Here is a 6735-nt window from a genome sequence, read left to right as displayed (position 1 = left end):
GGAGTCCCTAATCGAGCAAGGAATTGTGAAGCTTCCGGGATCAATTTTCTTTTGGGGGAGTCTGTTGAGTACGAGGGCAGAGCATTCTTCGCCTAAGTTAACTAATTGCAATGATTCAATTTTCCTTTTATGAGTGAGGAAGTCCCTCATGAATTTTGAGTATTTAGGCATCTGGGTTAGGACGTCAATGAAAGGAATGTTGACATGCAATTGTTTTAGTAGACTTTCGAATTTTGCGAATTGCTCATTGGTCTTTTGACGGATTAACCTACCGGGGTACGGAACCGGAGGAGCCTTGGTGGGCTCCGGTGATGGAGGAGAAACCTTCTCTTGTTGGGGCGGTGTTGGGATCTCCTTAGTAGGCGGTGGTCCTTCCACGGTACCCACGGTACGGTTCCGTAGCATTATGAGATGAACTTGCGCCTTTGGGTTTGTTTCGGTATTACTTGGAAACGCGCCTTGCGGTCTCTCGGAGAAATTTTGGGCTAGCTAGTTGATTTATTTGTTTTTCGATGTTTTGTATACTAGCTTGCTGATTTCTAAAATTTGATTCTAATTGTAGAAACCTATCCGAGTTTTTCTTTTCAGTGTCGGAGATGAGGCGAGATATAGTATCTTCAAGCCTTTCTCGTCCACCTTGTTATTGAGGGAAATTTTGTGACTCATTTCTTGGTTGTTGAAAGTTTGTTCGTTGATTTAGGCTTTGCTGGTTACTACTATTGCTGGGTTCTCTCCAACCAAGGTTAGGGTGGTTACGCCATCCTTGGTGGTAGGTGCCCGTTGGAGGACCCGACGGCCTAGGTCTATTATCAATGTCGTTTACCGATTCTGGTTGATCTATGTTTTTTTCATACAACTCCAATTTTCATGTGGCCCACTACACCCTTCACAAGCCATAACCGAGACTGTTTTTGTCATCTCTAACTTTTTAATTTTAGAAGAAAGAGCCTCGATTTGGGCTTGTAAAGAAGTGCTTTCATCAACCTTTTGGGCGCCCGGGGCAATAGATTTATTGCCTCAGGGAGTGTGCCACTGGAAATTGGGTTGAGCAATTTCCTCAATTTGATTATATATTTCATGCGGGCGGCGATTACCTAAAAGTCCCCCGGAGCTAGAGTCAAGTGTTTGTCTAGTATGTGGCAACAATCCATTATAGAAAGTGGATACTTGTTGCCACACCGCAAGACCGTGATGGGGACACTTTCGTAATAGCTCCTTGAACCTTTCCCAAGTTTCGTATAAGGATTCCCACTCCTCTTGCGAGTATGTATTAATTTCAGTCATTAATTTAGCCGTTTTAGCGGGAGGGAAATACTTATATAGAAATTTTTGGGCTAGTTCATCCCAGGTGTTTACCGAACCAACTGGGAGGGCATTAAGCCAAGCTTTTGCTCGGTCTTTTAGTGAAAATGGAAACATTCGAAGGCGGATGGCGTCATTTGATGCTCCATTGATCCGAAAGGTATCACATATTTCTAAGAAATTAGTAATATGTAGATGGGGATCCTCGCCCGCAAGCCCATGAAAGGTTGCAGAGTTTTGAAGCATCTGTATCAAATGTGGCCGAAGTTCGAAGTTGTTGGCTTTGACATTCGGTGCATTGACAGCGGCGCCGAGATTACCTACGGTGGGTCGTAGGTAATCCATGAGGGTACGTTGGTCCGCCATTGGAAGTGGGTCCCCCGAAACCTTCTCTTGGTTTTTAGCTTTTAGTCTTTTTCTGAGAAAGCGTTCGGGTTCTTCTAGAGGTTCCTTTATGTCTTTATTAGAACTGGAGCTCATACACTACATAGAGGTGGGGTCTGGTTCGAAGTCCTGCAACAAAAACAAAAAAAGAATGTTGGTCAGAAAGTTCACCACGGCCCCGTGCTCAGTGAACACGGCCCGTGGTCGGAGTTACAGTGATTGTTTTCCAGATCCCCGTTACTGGAAAGTTGGACACGGCCCCGTGTTGCACCGACACGGCCCCGTGGTCAGCCTTCTGTAACTCGGAAAATTAAAAACTGCCAGTAACACTGCTGGGCACGGCCCGTGTCCGACCAGGCACAGCCCGTGCTGAGCTCTGCAAAAGCTGAAAAATTAAGAATATCCTAAAAAAATAAAAAGAAAATAAAAAAATGATTAGGCCGTTGATTCCTAACTTTCTTAAAATCCTTGTGTCCCCGGCAGCGGCGCCAAAAACTTGATGCGTGTCAGTGTATATATAATTTAGGTATGTATTTTAAGCCCTTTTACACTTTTTAGCCAAGTTTTAAATTTATAAAACATGATATTTACTAACACTAAACACACATATGGGCAAGTGCACCCATCGTGGACGTAGTATAGTGTTGGTAAGATACCGAGGTCGTCCAAGGACACAAGAGCTTTTAGTACCAGTTTATCCTCAACGTCTAATCAAATCAAAATGTTAGAAAAGATTTTTAAACTAAGAAAATAAAACTATCTAAAATGCTGAAAATAAAAATAAAACAGATAGACAAGATGAATCACTTGGATCCGACTCGTGTGTTAGTGTAACCTTTGATTATTTTCGCACTTTTGCACTTGTTTAAGAGATTATCTTAGTTATTGTAGTAGGCCCCTCTTTTGAAGGCGACGTTACCCTCAACCCAGTAGTTTGAGTCAGCAAGGATACAATCCTAAGGGTCGGATTATTGAAAGATAATTAATTAAGTTATTAATGCATAATGTGGTAGGCCCCTCTTTTGAAGGCGACGTTACCCTCAGCTAAGTAGTCTGAGTCAGCAGGGATACAGTCCTAAGTAGGTGGGTTAAAGTTTTAATAGTAGTTTAACTTATGAGGGGATCAAAGAGTTTGGACCCCCGCCATCCAATACCTTTGGGTATTGAAGGAGGTCCTACTAAATTTGACCCGGTCCTTTGCAGGATCTATACACTGAACAATGGCAAGACTCTTACTAAACCGTTCCCTTAACCCCTGACCAGGTAGCCAACATACCTCCATATAGACCATGGAGATATGAATGGTGAAAATCTTTTATTTTATATAGACAGTAAAATAATGCCAAGACACCACGGACAAACGATAAGGAAGAATCACCTTCAACATAAGAAACTAGTAATTAAAGTCATTAATACAAAACCAATTAAAAAGTGCAAAAGATTAAAAATAAGAAGTATTACACTAAACATTTGTCTTCACCAAGTGATGTAAGAGACTTAGGCAAACACGGCCTTTGATTGTCAAGAACTCATACGATCAATCTTGGATCCCGAGATGACTCACACACTATATGATGGACAATGGATGATGGTGGTGGATGATGGTGGTGGGTGGTGGGTGAAGTGTGAGAGAGGTGGTGTGCCAGAGGATGAGTTGAAATGACTCCAAGCACTCCTATTTATAGGCTGAACAGAAGACCGGGCACGGCCCCGTGTCCATCTGACACTCTCTCTCCTCATTAACTGTAATTCGCAATTACAATAAATGTGCCTGCAGCAGGTTGACCACGCCCCCGTGTCCGCTGGGCACGGCCCCGTGGTGGGCAGTAGAAGCTTCTATAGATTTGTCTTTTCTGCTGCTTCTTGGGCACGGCTCCGTGCTCGATGAGCACGGGGCGTGTTCAGTCTTCTTCTTTCTTAGTTTTGCTTGGGAAGATGCTGTTGAGGGGTCGGGCATTCCACTTTTGTCCCTTTTCTTGTATTTATGTTAGATTTTGCTTTTTTTTTTTTGCTTCTTTTGTTAATTTGAGCTCATTTAATCCTGAAAATACAAAAGGAAGACAAAAGCACACTTTTTCCAACATTAGTACTAAAAAAGGGTTAGTTTTATGCCACAATTGATATAATTTATATGTTGCATTTTGCGCATATCACTGCCCGATCGGATGGCTATCCAATCGGGTTGCCACTCTATCCAAGTACTAAGTTTAGTGTTGGTCACTCTTATCGGATGGCAGCTCGATTGGATGGTTATCCGATCAGGTTGCCACTCGATTGAGATTCTCAAGTTCCAAGTTTCTGAAAAAGTTCTAAGTGTTGGAAGGTTTCAGAGTCTCAAGGCTGCGAGACAAGTGTCTCCGGATAGGGTGGCGGTCCGATCAGATGGCTGTTCGATCGGGTTGCCGCTCGATCGGGCAAACCTTGTTCCTTTTACCATTTTGTAGAATTTTCTAAGTTTAATAGTGACGACATGGTACGTATTGAGACAATGGTAAACTCATCGTCGCACAGCCGTTCTGATCGGGTGGGAACCACCCCAGTCCGATCAGTTACTGTCTGCGATAACATTTATGTCAAAATCCATATTCCGGCCGTCATTCTCCGGTAGAAATCCATCTTTAAGCCGACTCTAGACTAATAATCAAGTCTATAGTCCGCTCAGAACCGGATCTCACCATTTAAAATAAAAGTTTGAAGAAAAGATGAAGAAACTTAAGTTTTATATGAAAAAGTCTAGATTTAACTTAGATTTAGTGTAAAAACGTATGAAATTTCTTAGATCCAAGCTAGATCTTGCCAGAAATGACGTCATATAGCAGTTTGTACAAACCACCATGACATCACCCTCAAGAATTCAGATCTAAGAGATTTCACGGTGAAAAGTGTGATTTCAAAGGAGAATCACGTAGAGAATGAAGTGTAGATCAAGAAAGTACAAGGATCTAGCTTAAAATGTACCAAAATTGATGGGAAAATGAAGAAACGTAGTGTGTGTGCGTCTGGTCGAGCAGGGCTGTCACATCAGGGAATAAAGTGATGTGACAGGCCTATTTATTGTGTGGAGGGGAATTGAGGCGGTGCAGCATGGATCGGATGGTGCCCGATCGAGTGGTCGCCCGATTGGGTGGTCATCCGATCGGGTGGTCATCCGATCGGGTGGTCATCCGATCGGGTGGTCATCCGATCGGATTGCCACTTGGCTAATCCCATCCTTTCCGCGTTCCCATTTTCATTTTGCGAGTTAGATTAAGCGTTGCATATTATTGAGTAATAGTATTAATGAGATTATAGTATAAACACCAAAAGTTCCAAAGATTAATACATTCCGCTAGTGACAAGGCTCCAGTCTCTTGTTCAACCAAGAATCAAGTTTCACGAGTCTAAAGAGTCAAGCACCAAATAGATTTAGACATTCCAAGCACGTAGAATTAGGCATTCCAAGCATAGATTTAGGCATTCTAGACATAGATTTAGACATTTCAACATGTAGACTTAGGCATTCCAACACATAGTTTTAGACATTCCAACATATAGATTTGGACATTCCATCATTAGGCATTCCAACTTATAGATATTTCAACATATAATTAGGCATTTCAAGTATATCACATAGACTTCCACACAGTTTTGGGGCTAAAATGACAAAAAGACAATCATCAGGGACTAATCTTGACAAAATCCTAAAGTTTAGGGACGCTGGGCGTTACAAACCACTAGGTTGAGGGTAACGTCGCCTTCAAAAGAGGGGCCTACTACTATAACTAAGATAATCATTTAAAATGCCCAAAGTGCGGAAATCATCAAAAGGGTACATGAAAGATAAGTCAGATCCCAGTGATTCTTTCTTGTCTATTTGTTTTTAATTTATTTTATTTTATTTTCTGTTTTTATCTTTTTATTGGTTTAACAATCTTTTCTCAAAGTTTGGTTCGATTAGTCGTTGACGATAAGCCGGTATTAAAAGAACTTGCGTCGTTGGACGACCTCGGTATCTTGCCATCACTATACTACGTCCGCGATGGGTGCACTTGCCCTAACGTGTGTGTAGAGTGATAGTAGAATATCGTGTTTTATAAATTTAAAACTTGAAATCAGCGACTAAAAAAGGCTAAAAATATAACTAAAAAATATACACACCCGCACGCACGTCAAGTTTTTGGTGCCGTTGCCGGGGACACAAGAATTTTAAGAAAGCTTAAAATTAACGGCCTAATCCTTTTTATCTTTTCTTTTTAGTTTTTTCTTCTTTTCCTTTTAATTTTTCACTTTCTAAAGAATTGACAAGGGGCCGTGCTGCTCTAACACGGGGCCGTGTCAACTCTCCAGTTTCTTAAAAACTATTTTCTGCCCAATACAGACTGCAGCACGCGGCCGTGTTACCCTAACACGGAGCCGTGTCAAACAGTCTGTTTGTAAGAAAATATTAACCGCCTGATCCCGACGGTCTACAAAATGGATTTCTTTGATTATTTCTATCCTCGCCACTCTTACGGTTTATGGTGCGATTATTGTGGGGAGGAGCATGAAGAATGGGAATGTAGCGTTCTAAACTTCACTACCCACTATTTAGCCCCATCATTTTCCTGTAACGAAAACCTTGAGACAAGTGGGAGTAGAAATAATAATGAAATCCCTTCGCCTGAACTCCATCAATCCTCTTACCTAGATGACCTAGAAGACATAGGTCAAATAGAAAAGAGGATTATCCTAAAGATCAAAGAACTAGAATCCTTAATAAAGGCGCGATATTCAAGGATTCCATCCGAAGGAGATTCGATGGAGGAAAAATCAGGTGCATACAACAACACCGAGGTCAACCAACCCTCTACCATAGACGACCGTGAAAACGAGAGCGATACTCGTCCCTGTTTCAACTCAGCAATTACGATCTCCCTTACCGAGTGTGAAATTCACACCAACAGCATGGATAGGAGAGAATTAACTCACACCTTATTTAACAAGAGCTCGGAAATGGTAAAGAAGGGAAGGTTCCATTTTCCCATTTTTAAAGAGGTCTTCTACCTTTCCGATAACCTCTTGCGTTTTCGT

Source organism: Helianthus annuus, chromosome 6, assembly GCF_002127325.2.
Source record: "Helianthus annuus cultivar XRQ/B chromosome 6, HanXRQr2.0-SUNRISE, whole genome shotgun sequence".
Classification (NCBI taxonomy): domain Eukaryota; kingdom Viridiplantae; phylum Streptophyta; class Magnoliopsida; order Asterales; family Asteraceae; genus Helianthus; species Helianthus annuus.
Note: the sequence above shows the minus strand (reverse complement) of the source record.